Raw genomic sequence first — 16,381 nt, 5'->3', positions numbered from 1 at the left:
CCTATTACAGACATTGGGGCACCATTGCACGGACACTCCTATTACAGACATTGGGGCGCCATTGCACGGACACTCCTATTAGAGACATTGGGGCGCCATTGCACGGACGCTCCTATTACAGACATTGGGGCGCCATTGCACGGACACTCCTATTACAGACATTGGGGCGCCATTGCACGGACACTCCTATTACAGACATTGGGGGGACATTGCATGAGACTCCTATTACAGACATTGGGGTGCCATTGCACGGACACTCCTATTAAAGTCATTGGGGCGCCATTGCACGGACACTCCTATTACAGACATTGGGGCGCCATTGCATGAGACTCCTATTACAGACATTGGGGCGCCATTGCACGGACACTCCTATTACAGACATTGGGGCGCCATTGCATGAGACTCCTATTACAGACATTGGGGCGCCATTGCACGGACACTCCTATTACAGACATTGGGGCGACATTGCATGGACACTCCTATTACAGACATTGGGGCGCCATTACACGGACGCTCCTATTACAGACATTGGGGCGCCATTGCACGGACGCTCCTATTACAGACATTGGGGCGACATTGCACGGACACTCCTATTACAGACATTGGGGCGACATTGCACGGACACTCCTATTACAGACATTGGGGCGCCATTGCATGAGACTCCTATTACAGACATTGGGGCGCCATTGCATGAGACTCCTATTACAGACATTGGTTCATTCACAAAGCTCCCAGATTGCAGTTCTGTGCGGAAAGTGCCATTGTTGTCCATGTCGGCACTTTGAGAGTCTGCCCCAATATGTGTGTGAGAGAGAGAGCGCCTGATCAGCAGCATTGCACTGTAATGAATGTTGCAACATCTCTCTATCTTCACTCTCCGTTCCTACCTCAGACTTTACTGGATGCCGTGTGAGTTCTTCGCTGAGCTTGATTTACTCCTCTGCATACAACATTACTGCATGGAATAAAAAAATCATTGTTTCGGACTTTACAGGCACTAATGCCATTTCAGCAGGCCATCCAAGTGGGGGACAAGCCAAGCAATTCCTATGGAAGCCCTCTAACCTATGCAGCTAACCCCACACATACACCTTCTGTTTAAGGCCTCGGACATGTTTGCTGCTTGCTTGCGGAAGCGCGCTGACGCACGTCCGCTCAGCACTGAGCCCCTACAGCCGCAATTAGAGTGACTTTAGTAGGGGCTCACCTGCGCTTCCGCGCGCTTGCGGAAGCGCAGGTCTTAGGGGAATTTAAAATTCCCCCGCTTGCCGGCGAGACAGGCCGGTCACGTGAGCGGTTCGCCCAATGAGGGCGAACCAGCTCCGTGACTGGCCCGCCCCCGGCCAGTGACGCGCCCGCCCCCGGACCGCCCCCGGACCGCCCCCTGACGGCCTGCTGAGAGCACGTGCGGTAAGCAACCGCAAGGCCAGGGAAAGCACCCGCTTTCCCTGAGCCTCAGCGCGCCTCAGCGAGCAAGCAGGGAGCATGGACTCGGCCTAATAGGTACAGCTGATTGTACCTGCAGAATAGGTACAGGGGAGGTATATCATTTACTGTTAGAGAAAGTACTCCTGTACCTTAATTAATATACCCCACACCTAGAATTGTGATACTCGCAGTTTGAACATTTTATGTATGGGGGAGGTTTGAATGTAAGAAGGGGGTAGGATGGTCCGTGGTTCACAGCAACTTCAGCAGCCAACGCATGGATGTCTAAAAAAACTTTATTGATCGCTAGCAGCAAACATCAGGCAACCACTCTAACGCGTTTCGTCCAGGCTATGGACTTTTTCAAAGAGTGCTGATAGTGTATGGCAGCCAAATAGATATAGGGAGTGGTGAGTGTATGCCACCAATAGAAACAGGGAACGTATTTAAACCTCACCTGTGGTAATTTAATCATTAAAGTGGATAACTATCTCCACAACAATCCCCATAGCAATGGCTGCACAACAAGGTATTTACAACATACACACAAGAAATCTTAAAAACAAACCAGAGCATATAATGGATAAATTTAAAAACACAACTACTGATGTTTTAAGTTACCAGCATCATTATTATTATATAAAGCTATATCAATTAATGGAAGTATACAGATGTATAACAAAGGATTTCATATATCTAGTACTTATAAAATATTTTTTTCAGTACTTATAAAATATTTTCAGTATCAAGATTCACCTTAAAGGGATATAAACATTTTATCAATTTATCCACATAATTCATATCCATGGATACAGGTTTGAATGTACATCAAATGTGTGTTGCCTTTTATATGACATGGAACAATTACGTACAAATCTGTAACAATATAGTAGGGCCTGTGGTTTCTCTTACACTATATCTCAGCATGTTCTGTGCCCGGCTCCAGTAACGCCCGGTACAGGAAACTTCTTGTCCCCAGTCAAACAGACAGTGCACAAAGTAAACACTGCTCCCTTTATTAAAACAAAGCATTCCTATCGCAAATACACCATAGTTCTCTCTTATAACGGTGTCTTGCAAGCTGATGTCTACTTGGGTTCCATAGAATGACATTTTATGTAGCTGTAAAGTGCATTCAGAAAACTACATTTTGGTAGGTCATGTGACATACTGTGTGCTCATTTGCATGTCATTACCCAGAATCACTGGCTGCAGTGGAAGCACTGTACACTAAGAGATAATGGGGAAAGGCAGGGGGTTGCAGACCTGTGTGAGATGTAAATGTGCTCACAAGTGGTATTTTTATTTGCAGTCATGAAAGTTTTGACTTTAAGTGGTCATTCTCCATAGCCAACCAGAGAGCAACCCTTTGTAAAGTACTTAACAGTCAAATTAGCTTCCCTAAACAAATCTAATCATGCTAATAGCAAAGGTTTGGCTGCTTTCCTTTTTTTGTGTGAATTTCTTCGGGGTGCTTATCAATCAAGTGTTTTCTTTAACCTTAGCCCACCATATACTGGTACCCACCCCCAGGGCCTACTATGTCAGGTATGGGATTAATGGCGTTAGCAGTTCTGTGTGAGCGAGTGCAACACCCCTCTCACATCACATGGTAAAGAGTGGCTTAGGCCGTGACCATGGCCATGATGTGACCATGATGTGGGAGCGCGTGATGCGCCCCTTTACCTGCAGCGATCTGTGGCCTGAGTAGATGCCACAGGGGGGCATGTCGGGGTGGCGTGGCCTCATTGATCAAAGCGCTCACGTGACCCGGCCGTCGCGCGAAAAAACAAATTTGTTTCCTCGCGCATCGCGAGTGCCGGCGCTTCTGGTCGCGCGTGCTCTAAAGACAGCCTCATAGAGGCACATCATTTTGGTGGCGCTCGCGATAACCATGCATGCGGCCTTAGCAGAAAAGGTCATGTTCTGTCTGGTGATCAGTGATGTCACAATCAGGGTATATAAGATCTCCAGAAGATTCTAAAACTCAGGTCCCTCGGAATGACAGTTAGAGGAGCCTCACTGTTAATAATGTAATTATGTTCCCGTGTATATATAAGTGTATAGTTCATTCAGTTAGTGTCTATGGCCGTGATGCTACAGAGGTCTACTGGCTTTCAGGGAGGAAGCCTATGTTCTGTAGGGGTTATTACAATAGTGTCTTTTGGACCTTGTCGAGGTGGCCCTGGTCGGGGTGGCCCTGTTGTCTCTGAAACAGAGTGCTTGGGAGGGACACGCAGTGCCTTGCACCAGGAAAATTATCCTCCTGTTCATGATAGAGGGGATAACCTAGGATGGGGCCCAGATGAAACAGAGAGTGACAGACACTGCGCAGAAGATGGCCATTTAAGATGGCAGTAACAGTAACAAGCTTAAGTACCTCCCTAGAGCATTAGGAGAGGGTACTACTTAGGGAAGATATAAATAGTACAAACACTGTGAAGATACCAGAAGTACAGGCTGTCCATAAATTATTCACCCCATTATCATTTATTAAGGCTTACAATGGGGTGAATAATTTATGGACACCCTGTATGTCTATTGTGGATGATGTCAATGTGTGAGGAGCACTGTGGGTAATGTCAATGTGTGAGGAGCACTGTGGGTAATGTCAATGTGTGAGGAGCACTGTGGGTAATGTCAATGTGTGAGGAGCACTGTGGGTAATGTCAATGTGTGAGGAGCACTGTGGGTAATGTCAATGTGTGAGGAGCACTGTGGGTAATGTCAATGTGTGAGGAGCACTGTGGGTAATGTCAATGTGTGAGGAGCACTGTGGGTAATGTCAATGTGTGAGGAGCACTGTGGGTAATGTCAATGTGTGAGGAGCACTGTGGGTAATGTCAATGTGTGAGGAGCACTGTGGGTAATGTCAATGTGTGAGGAGCACTGTGGGTAATGTCAATGTGTGAGGAGCACTGTGGGTAATGTCAATAAAACTCTTGTTTGTACTATAAACGTTCCTGGCACCCATCATTATTCCATCAGCATATCTACACCCAGCCTGTGCGCACCCAGAACCCTGACAAGGTATCAGAGACTGAGCCATGTACACAGTCCTTCTGATGTAAAGAGGCAGGAAAGGAGGGTTACATACTTATCGGAGAGCCAACAAAGATAAGGGGAGGAGGGAGGAACACACAGTGATATCAAAGAAAAGGAGCAGCCAGAGGTAACCTAACCCCTCCCAGGTCTCAGCTCACCGTGTTTACATACTAAATTTACAAAATGGTTTAAAAATACTTATAGGTGTTAGATTTTGGTAACAAAGACATCAATCACCTAGATGTAATGCCGTAAACATGTCACTGACATTAGTATGCAGGATAACCATCTTGTCTGTTAGTTAGGTTACATTTAATACAATGTGGTCAGTCTGCCCAGGCGTGTTGTAGTTGATTCCTATCAGTCTCATCTCCCTGTTACTTCCATACACCCAGCTGTGGACATTAGATAAATCTGCCATGCGATACATAATGATACCTCCCTTGAATGTGGAAAAGTACAATTAGGGCGATTCCACGTACTGGGTCCAAATTCCTTGTTTATTCATTTGAAATAAATAGCCCTTGCTTTCTCACCCTGCTCCCTTAGGCTGAGCTGATGCTATCTGCGTGTGTCTGCGCCCTCCCGCGCACACTCCTGCAGCCCCAGCAATCTGTGCACTTGGCTGCAGGAGATTGGGGAGGCGATGCAGGGGTATGACGGGCGCATGGCAAACGCGTCACGAAGCTGGTTCGCCCTCATTGGCTGAAGCAGCTCTTGTTACGCTGACGTCAGGCGACTGCAGCCTGAAAAGACAAATGTACTTGTCTCACCAGACTGCAGCAGTGTCGACGCGCTACATCGTTGCCTGCACTTTGCTACCTTCAATAGACAAGCATAGAAGAGTCTCGGACATGCGCGTTCACGTAGAGACGACGCTAACATGAGCGCAGCCTTAGTTTGCTGTGAAGTTGTGTAGTCATTTTCTCTTGTGCAGAAATTACAAATATTTATTTTTAGCAAATGTTATAATTCATCCTCCTTGTGACTTTGGAATTTCGGCAACATTCAGCTAGGAATTTATGGTTGCCAGATGTCCGTTACTGAACCGGACTGTCCTGTATTTGGACACTCTGTCCAGTAAAAAATTAGAAGTAATACTGGACATGTATGTGTATTACCTCTGGGCATGTACTGTATGTGTATACCGGTACTATCTCTCTGGACGTGTATGTGTATACCGGTATTACCTCTCTGGGCGTGTATGTGTATACCGGTACTATCTCTCTGGGCGTGTATTTGTATACCGGTATTACCTCTCTGGGCGTGTATGTGTATACCGGTATTACCTCTCTGGACATGTATGTATATACCGGTATAACCTCTCTGGGCGTGCATGTGTATACCGGTATTACCTCTCTGGGCGTGTATGTGTATACCGGTATTACCTCTCTGGACATGTATGTATATACCGGTATAACCTTTCTGGGCGTGCATGTGTATACCGGTATTACCTCTCTGGGCGTGTATGTGTATACCGGTATTACCTCTCTGGACATAGTGACCTGACCGACTTGGTGTGTAACGTGATTTCCCCGAGCAGGTAGGTGCTAGGGGTGGGGCAGCTTCCTCCATCCTGATTGACTGCCGCTGGTTAATGCAGCCAATCAGGAGTAGGTATCAGGAGCCTGGAGGTGGGGCCAAGGAGAGGAGGAAACAGCATGGAGCGGAGAGAGGTGAGAGTGGTGTGTGTGCGCGTGCGCGCGCACGTGTCGAGCGCTTTGCACCTTTCACCATTGTGTCCATTATTTTTGGAAAAGCCACCTGGCACCCCCTAGCTAGGACGGACCCTTTCAGAAGCCGTAGTACTAGTTATTTTACATTCTGGGAATGTGGGATAACTGAAGCCACTCCGGATCTCCAGCTGTGGTCCATGTATTGGCGGCTTTTCAAAGCTCTTGTGTCCAGAGGCCAAATAGGAAGACGTGACATCATCCGGTGTGACTTCCTATTGGCCCGCATGACCAGGACCTTCTAACTTGCAGGAGATACCTGCACCCCCTTCGGAGGTACGTAACTGTGGAAGCAGGGGCACCCCTGAGCTGAAATTAATGGGGTTCGGCTCGGGAGACCCCCTGCTTCAATCCTATGTAAAAAAAATAGAAATTTTAAGAAACCCGCAGCTTGGATTGCTCCTTTAAACAAAAAGGGGGGAAAATAAAAGGAGCGTTGTGCACCTCTCCCATTAGATTTAATCCCTAAATCCCAGGAGGAAAGGGAAGGACCAAGAATTTGTCCGTAAAATGATTTACTGAAACATCTCCCAACGGGAAGGAGATGAAACAAGCTTGAACACAAGTGAAATGTCGCTGGCAGACAGTGAGCTGCTAACAAACTGTAACAGGAACGTTCTGTAACGGAAAATACAATTAACATTATCTCACAGAATGGCCTTTGAAAATGGAAATGTCAATACCTGCTCCCTTCAAGCATATAAAATCCACCCTCTGATAGTATTAACCATATAAGGTCTAAAAGGATGATGCAAGGTTGTAACGCAGTGCTCACCACAGACAAGGGGGGACCGCGAGGCCGAGGTGGGGGTAGATATAAAAGCCACTTACAGCCGCGAGGGCGCGTCTGGAAAGTAGGATTGTCGCGTTAGCCGGGTCAGGATTGGAGAGGTAAGGATGGTCGTAATACTTGCCGAGGTCGTGGTAGGAGAGTAGCGGAACGTTGCAGGTGTACTATAAGCCGTGGTCTGGAGTAGAGAGTAGTCGTGGTACGTTGCCCCGGTCGGGGTTGGAGAGGTGCGGATCGTCGAGAGTAGCCGGGATCAGGAGTGGAGAAGAGCGGAGTCCAATGGAAAGCCAGGGTCAGGAACGGAGAGCTAGGAACAACAAGAGCAAGACAAGACTTCGGAGGCAAGCAGCAGTGAACACTACGAAACATGGGTTTATGCCCAGCCAATGTGCCAGTGGCACAGCTGAGCATATAAAGGAGAGGACGCCCAATGAGATGGGAGGTAGTGGGGAGGTATTAGCAGTGGTGACCATCATTGGCTGCTCTGTTGTGTGTGGGAGGGCGCCTAGGAGGATTACAGCTGGCATGTCTCCTGTGCATGTCCGTTGTGCCCGCAGACGGAGCAACATGGGCGGAGTCCAGAGGCAGGCCAGAGAGGGAGGCATAAAGTTCCGAGCAGGGTGTGCGCGCATGGCGGGCAGTCCCCGGAGCCAGGAGAGCAGGACCGGCAGTGGGAGCCAGGGACCTGGAAACCCTGACAGCGGGAGAAGGTAAGTGGGGAGCGCGCCTAGGGCGGTGTGACTCCCCAATTCTTACAAAGGCAAAGAATGACATAAACATGGACTCTGGTTTTCTCTAGGTAGTATAGGCATTGTACGGTACAGAGAGAAGGATCCTCAGAGTTCTGTAACAAGATCGCGTTTGATGGGCACCTTATCCAAATTAGATGTTTTTAGTACTCCCTTTGAAATGAAAGTGGAAATATCCAGTGGTGGGAAATAACCAAGGGTCTGTGGTCTGCTCCAAAGTGAGTTCTGTCAAATAAGAGAGGATCCAAGTCCCAAGCAGAAGTGTACAACACAAAAGATGGAGATACACAGTTTAAGTTGCAAAAATGCTTTCTGAGGCTTTACTCCATGCTTGGAGCAGATCAAATTACGTTTCGGGGAAGAAGCCCCTTCCTCGGATAATTGCCCCCCATGTAATACTTTTACTCATGTGTACTCCCTTAAATACCCCCAGAGTACTCACCACCTGTGACCCATCACCAATCAATAACGCAGATAGACTGCAATACTGCTGCCGTAGCTGATCGAGGCCGGCGCAATTGCTGTGATGTCACGCAGTGATCAAGGTCCTCACTGCGCAATGCGCAATGCGCAATGAAGTAGAATGTAATGAGGACAGATATGCCTAAGTAAAAAAAAAGTGCAAACTTGTCTGGTGCAATGATATTACCAGTAAAAAATGAAACAGGTGATATAGTGCTCCAAAAGAATGTTGGCGATTTGCACTCACATAAAGTTCTTCTGTGATCTTAGAGTCTAAGATCAGCGTATTCTTCGTGATACACCGCTCCCCAATAAAGAGAATAGAAATGCAAACACATGGCATTAAATTGTTTACTATACATTAAAAAACTGAGGGAGGATAAAAATTCACTCGCACTCTCCCGATAAAATCATGCCATGAGTGTCATAAGGTGAGCCCACTCACCCCACTCTGGACCAATTCCTCCATACCCCCAGCCTCTGGTCAGCGTGCACGCTGTCTTCACCGCTTCCGCATTCAAGCAGTCCCAAAATAGCCACTGGCATATTCAGTACTGTCCCCCATCTTTTTTTTTGTTTCAGATGGTTTTATTAGGCATTGATACAACATTAGTCATCATACAATCAACATAGCCTAATTCGTGAACAGTTTAAAAAAATTTTGGGGGAAAAGAATAGACAACCTAAATTGTCGTAGTGAGGGGGAGCCTTCAGAGAAGGAAGGCAGAGGGGGAGGGGGTGACAAAAGGGGGGGGGGGAAGGAGGGGAGGGTGGGTGACCACCCTGGCAGGCGGGGTCTGCTATTGATTAGTTTTAGAGATGTGGTTTTCTACACCTCTATTCTTTCTATCTGGGGGAACAGTGTTTCTATCTGAGTGAACCCAGTTAGCTTTATCTAGTTAGTAGAATCCAAGGCTCCCAAATCGTGTAAAACGTGAATAGGTTTTGTCTAAGGGTAGCCGTTAGCTTCTCCATGAGCATCACCTCACTGATTCTCTTTCTTATCGTCCCTACAGCAGGTGTGGTTATTCTCTTCCAGGAGGCCGCAATTTCACATCTAGCCGCGGTAAGAATATAGGAGATTAATTTCCTAGTTGGCCGGTCAATCCCGGGCTGTCCCCCATCTTTTAAAGTCGCAGATAGAAAAGGTGCAAGGGGTGTTCGAATAGTTAAATACCAGAACAGTCCACTGGAAAATATAATCCCTCCACCTGAACCAGAGTAACCTTCTGTGAGGTGGATAAATTGGGATCAAATGAAGTATGTATTTTAGGTCAATTTAAAGACCCTGGATGTACAATAGTGGAACTATCTTGAAGACCGTTTATTCTGAACCTCTCTTGTTTCACGAATCTATTGAGGTTTAACACTGAGAACTGGGTTAGAAAGATGAGCTGGGAAACCTATATGACGAAAAACATATCACTAATCTCTGTGAGATCTACATCTTCTAGTGACAGAGCCTTAGACATAGGGTGATCATATTTGTCCCGGCAAAAACTGGGACAAATGTCACGCATGCGCAGTTGTCAGTGCCGACTACACATCACAGTCGTGCTCGTGACTGCTCATGCTAGATTGGTGGGCACCGCCTGTACATTCGTGATGAGCGCTTGCCAGTCACTTATGCGCATGCGTGATCGGCAAGTGTCGATAGCGTATGCGCAGCCGGCGCAGATAGAAAACCGAGACAGTGGCCTAAAAATCGGGACATTCCCGACTAATCCGGGACATCTGGACACATCTGGACACCCTACTTAACCTCCTTCATCCTTTACCTATTTCCTGGGTTAGTCTTGGCTAGTAGAACTGCCTGCTGCATTAATATTGCACAACTGAGCTTGACCCAGTCAACTGTCATACAAGGAAGTAGACTGTGTTCCTTTTATAGTACAGGAATCTTGTAACCAAATAGAAGCATTTAGCAATTTCCCTATCCCCCTGCAGTTATGTGCACAGCAGGCAGAGATATTAACAAGGGGGTCGGGGGGGTTCATTTTATATAATGTAGCACAGTCTTTGCTCAGTCAGTCCTAAGACAAAATTAACAAGGTACAAACCTAGAAATAAGAGACTGCACACCAAAAAAATCTATAATAATAATATATTATGTAGCCAGGTCACCTGCTGGCTACTATTCTGCCCTTATACTGGCAGTAAGCCCTGGTACAATCAGGCTGCCAGTAGTTAATATGGGGTTTTCCCCTTCCGAGGAGCTGCACTTGAGTGACAGCGGGAGGCGGTGACATCAGGCCTGGGCATGACCAATCATGGGACAGACCTGGTGCCCTCCTCCAGGCTGTACTTAAGGGCAGTGCCGCCCCAAATTCAGTAGTGCCTCTACCCACTTGAGAGGGACAGGTCACACAGCTAAGAGGGGGGAGGAACCGATGTCGTCATAACTAAACTCATTTTTTAAGCAAATAAAAAAAACGTTGCTAAAATATCAAATTTCACAAACCAAATAAGCAATTTAAATTGTCTGCAGACAACACGTACGATATAATATGTTTTTCTGCACACTGTATTATTTTTTCCCTTAAACCCACGGTTTAGAGCTACAAGCTACTGTAAGCCTGTAACCAAACCCTAATATTCTAGTTGAGCAACAATATGAGCAGCAAGGCATTGCCGTGAGCACATTTCTCTGAGTGCAAGGACATTGTCGCCACTGTTTATGCATATAAAGGGCTATTATTTTATATTAAGCAAGAGGCAAAGTTGACATTATACTGTACATTCTATATGTATATAAAAGGTGCATTCACGCTCACCCTTTCTAAAAACCAAAAACATTTCCAACATGTAATATACCTGCCTTTATTATTGTACACATCGAGCAAAGCTTAGAATTCGCAAACTCGTGGCAGCCGCTGCCCTGGACGATTAGCCTCGCGCGGGCTCTGATCCGGAAGCTTGGTCCGAATGCAGCGGACACCCACTCTGGGGCTGCGGATTTTTGCTGTCTCGCTGCATCTGTGGTTTAACACAAGCAAATATTGTTGTGCCAAAGAAATACAGACGTGTTTTCATTCTCTGAGCAGAAATGTGCCCGTTTAACCAAATCACTTTTTAGGATTTTTTTTTTACTGTAGTTAAGAAGTATGATTATAGACGTTGGAGAGAGTTATGTCCCGGAGAAGGGGCGCAGCCTAGTTTTGGGGGGCGGGGGGGAGGGGAGGTTTTTAGTGTACACGTGAAGAAGAGGTTCAGCTTGTTTAGGCGATGCTGCCAACGAAGCACAAACACTGTGCTCTGGAGTAAGTCCAGTCCGTTACTAACCCAGTACTATCACCTCAGCACATCATAGGATAAAGCACACGGCCTTCACGTTATCACTGCACTCGCGCAACGCGCCAAGCAACCGCAACATGCACACGGGGGTTTAACCCCTACACTTCCAGAGAGGCCTTTAATGTGTGGCACAGCAACGCTTTACTCGAGTTCAGTTCTTGTATCCCTTCTGTAATTTACCGCTTCAGGTGTTACTATGATGTTAACCTTTTCAGTGCCGGGGGGGACAGCTACCCCTTGCTGGCAGTTCAAGGGTTAAGGGGGCTTTGTATAAGGATACTTAAACATGCATCGAGATACACAGTTCAAAAAATATATATTTTAAATACATAAAAAGGAAAGGAGTCACGCCCCGCAGCCATGCCTGCGCCTCCGGTACTGTGTGTAATATTTTCATGTGGTGTTTAACATCCTTGTTTAGTTTTGCCGTTATTTAGTTTAGGTTTAGCTATTAACTTAAACCGGATGTAAGGGGCAGTAGGACAGCTGTGTGCCCATTTATTGGCACGCCTGAAATAAAGAATGGCTGCCCCTGTACTAGAGTCTTTCGGCTGCAAAATGAGGGCAAAACAAGTTCAAAAGAATTGCACCATAATTATCAAAGGAAAATCTCCAATAACTAATATGAAGAAAGTGTTTCCCACAAATTATTAGCCAGAAAGTTTATCGAACTTCAAATCTGCCAGATTTTCTGATGCAAAGACAACATTAAAAAGTGGCGCAGTATTTGATACATCTCATTATAATATGTGTGTGCGTCATGTAATTCCTCGTACTCGGGGGAGGTGTAAGGGTATTCAGCACCGTAGGCGAACCTTCAGCCCTTCTTTTTATTATTATAGTCCCATTATCTCTCCTCCTCTTCCTCACTCGTCTCACCTCCCTCCTACATCACTTCTCACCCCCCTCCTCCTCAATTACCCCCTCCTCCTTCATCACCCTCCTTCGTCTCACCCAGTCTTCCCCCCCCTTCTTCTCACCCCCTCCTTCTCCCCTTCCTCTCTCATCCACTCCTCTTCCTCTCTCCCCCCTCCTTCTGTTCTTCTCACTCTTCTTCTCGACTCTCACCCCCTCCTCCATCTCCTCTCACCTACCCGGCTTTGGTGGAGCACGGCACCAGAGGAGGACGGAGAATGGCAGGAGCAGAGTAGGGCAGCAGAGGAGGAAGATGGGCGGCGGTGGGAGAAGTGGACCAAGGACCATATGAGCAGAGCAGGAGCGGCACTGCAGCAGTGGCAGACACCGAAAGTTAGTAAAGACTTTGAGGTCAGACCGCTGGGGCGCGCACCTCCCTGGCTGTCCTCCTATACTGCCCTGCTCCGCTGCCCTGCTCCGCTCACATGGTCCTCAGTCCTCTTTTGCCCCCGCGGCCCACCGTCTTCCTCCTCTGCTGCCCTGCTCTTCTCCTGTCGTCCTCCTCTGCCACCGCCATCCACTGTCCTCCTCCTCTGACAACTCTCCCGCTGCCACCTGCCATCCAACTCTGCTGCCCTCCCGCCCACCAAAAATGTGCCTCCATAAGTCGCCTAGTGGTAGCACCAGCCCTGCTCCTACTTGGGCAGAGACGCAGAATGTGATACATCTCATTATAATCTGTGCACCATGTAACCCCACCCCCCAACTCCTCCTACTGACTCTCCCCAAGGTGCAAGCTGGGGCAGAGACGCAGAATGTGATACATCTCTTAATAATCTGTGCACCATGTAACTTCCCCAACTCCTCCTACTGACTCTCCCCAAGGTGCAAGCTGGGGCAGAGACGCAGAATGTGATACATCTCATTATAATCTGTGCCCCATGTAACTCCCCCAACTCCTCCTACTGACTCTCCCCAAGGTGCAAGCTGGGGCAGAGACGCAGAATGTGATACATCTCATAATAATCTGTGTACCATGTAACTCCTCCCCAAACTCCTCCTACTGACTCTCCCCAAGGCGCAGGCTGAGGCAGAGACGCAGAATGTGATACATCTCATTATAATCTGTGCACCATGTAACTCCCCCAACTCCTCCTACTGACTCTCCCCAAGGTGCAAGCTGGGGCAGAGACGCAGAATGTGATACATCTCATAATAATCTGTGCACCATGTAACTCCTCCCCAACTCCTCCTACTGACTCTCCCCAAGGTGCAAGATGGGACAGAGACGCAGAATGTGATACATCTCATTATAATCTGTGCCCCATGTAACTGCCCCCAACACCTCCTACTGACTCTCCCCAAGGTGCAATCTGGGACAGAGACGCAGAATGTGATACATCTCATTATAATCTGTGCACCATGTAACTCCCCCAACTCCTCAAACTGACTCTCCCCAAGGTGCAAGCTGGGGCAGAGACGCAGAATTTGATACATCTCTTTATAATCTGTGCACCATGTAACTCCCCCAACTCCTCCTACTGACTCTCCCCAAGGTGCAAGCTGGGGCAGAGACGCAGAATGTGATACATCTCATTATAATCTGTGCCCCATGTAAATCCTCCCCAACTCCTCCTACTGACTCTCCCCAAGGTGCAAGCTGGGGCAGAGACGCAGAATGTGATACATCGCCTTATAATCTGTGCCCCATGTAACTCCCCCAACTCCTCCTACTGACTCTCCTCAAGGTGCATGCTGGGGCAGAGACGCAGAATGTGATATACATCTCATTATAATCTGTGCACCATGTAACTCCCCCAACTCCTCCTACTGACTCTCCCCAAGGTGCAAGCTGGGGCAGAGACGCAGAATGTGATACATCTCATTATAATGTGTGCCCCATGTAACTCCCCCCAACTCCTCCTACTGACTCTCCCCAAGGTGCAAGCTGGGGCAGAGACGCAGAATGTGATGCATCTCATTATAATCTGTGCACCATGTAACTCCCCCAACTCCTCCTACTGACTCTCCCCAAGGTGCAAGCTGGGGCAGAGACGCAGAATGTGATATACATCTCATTATAATCTGTGCCCCATGTAACTGCCCCCAACACCTCCTACTGACTCTCCCCAAGGTGCAATCTGGGACAGAGACGCAGAATGTGGTACATCTCATTATAATCTGTGCACCATGTAACTCCCCCAACTCCTCAAACTGACTCTCCCCAAGGTGCAAGCTGGGGCGAGACGCAGAATGTGATACATCTCATTATAATCTGTGCACCATGTAACTCCCCCAACTCCTCCTACTGACTCTCCCCAAGGTGCAAGCTGGGGCAGAGACGCAGAATGTGATACATCTCATTATAATCTGTGCCCCATGTAAATCCTCCCCAACTCCTCCTACTGACTCTCCCCAAGGTGCAAGCTGGGGCAGGGACGCAGAATGTGATACATCTCATTATAATCTGTGCCCCATGTAAATCCTCCCCAACTCCTCCTACTGACTCTCCCCAAAGTGCCATCTGGGGCAGAGACGCATAATGTGATACATCTCATTATAATCTGTGCCCCATGTAACTCCCCCAACTCCTCCTACTGACTCTCCCCAAGGTGCATGCTGGGGCAGAGACGCAGAATGTGATATACATCTCATTATAATCTGTGCACCATGTAACTCCCCCAACTTCTCCTACTGACTCTCCCCAAGGTGCAAGCTGGGGCAGAGACGCAGAATGTGATACATCTCATTATAATCTGTGCCCCATGTAAATCCTCCCCAACTCCTCGTACTGACTCTCCCCAAGGTGCAAGCTGGGGCAGAGACGCAGAATGTGATACATCTCATTATAATCTGTGCCCCATGTAAATACTCCCCAACTCCTCCTACTGACTCTCCCCAAAGTGCAATCTGGGGCAGAGACGCAGAATGTGATACATCTCCTTATAATCTGTGCCCCATGTAACTCCCCCAACTCCTCCTACTGACTCTCCCCAAGGTGCATGCTGGGACAGAGACGCAGAATGTGATATACATCTCATTATAATCTGTGCCCCATGTAAATCCTCCCCAACTCCTCCTACTGACTCTCCCCAAGGTGCATGCTGGGACAGAGACGCAGAATGTGATATACATCTCATTATAATCTGTGCACCATGTAACTCCCCCAACTCCTCCTACTGACTCTCCCCAAGGTGCAAGCTGGGGCAGAGACGCAGAATGTGATACATCTCATTATAATCTGTGCACCATGTAACTCCCCCAACTCCTCCTACTGACTCTCCCCAAGGTGCAAACTGGGGCAGAGACGCAGAATGTGATACATCTCATTATAATCTGTGCCCCATGTAAATCCTCCCCAACTCCTCCTACTGACTCTCCCCAAGGTGCATGCTGGGGCAGAGACGCAGAATGTGATACATCTCATTATAATCTGTGCCCCATGTAAATGCTCCCCAACTCCTCCTACTGACTCTCCCCAAGGTGCAAGCTGGGGCAGAGACGCAGAATGTGATACATCGCCTTATAATCTGTGCCCCATGTAACTCCCCCAACTCCTCCTACTGACTCTCCCCAAGGTGCATGCTGGGGCAGAGACGCAGAATGTGATATACATCTCATTATAATCTGTGCACCATGTAACTCCCCCAACTCCTCCTACTGACTCTCCCCAAGGTGCAAGCTGGGGCAGAGACGCAGAATGTGATACATCTCATTATAATGTGTGCCCCATGTAACTCCCCCCAACTCCTCCTACTGACTCTCCCCAAGGTGCAAGCTGGGGCAGAGACGCAGAATGTGATGCATCTCATTATAATCTGTGCACCATGTAACTCCCCCAACTCCTCCTACTGACTCTCCCCAATGTGCAAGCTGGGGCAGAGACGCAGAATGTGATATACATCTCATTATAATCTGTGCCCCATGTAACTGCCCCCAACACCTCCTACTGACTCTCCCCAAGGTGCAATCTGGGACAGAGACGCAGAATGTGGTACATCTCATTATAATCTGTGCACCATGTA

The sequence above is a fragment of the Ascaphus truei genome, chromosome 13, assembly GCF_040206685.1.
Source record: "Ascaphus truei isolate aAscTru1 chromosome 13, aAscTru1.hap1, whole genome shotgun sequence".
Taxonomy (NCBI): domain Eukaryota; kingdom Metazoa; phylum Chordata; class Amphibia; order Anura; family Ascaphidae; genus Ascaphus; species Ascaphus truei.
The sequence above is the reverse complement of the archived record's forward strand: the minus strand, read 5'-3'. Positions refer to the sequence as shown.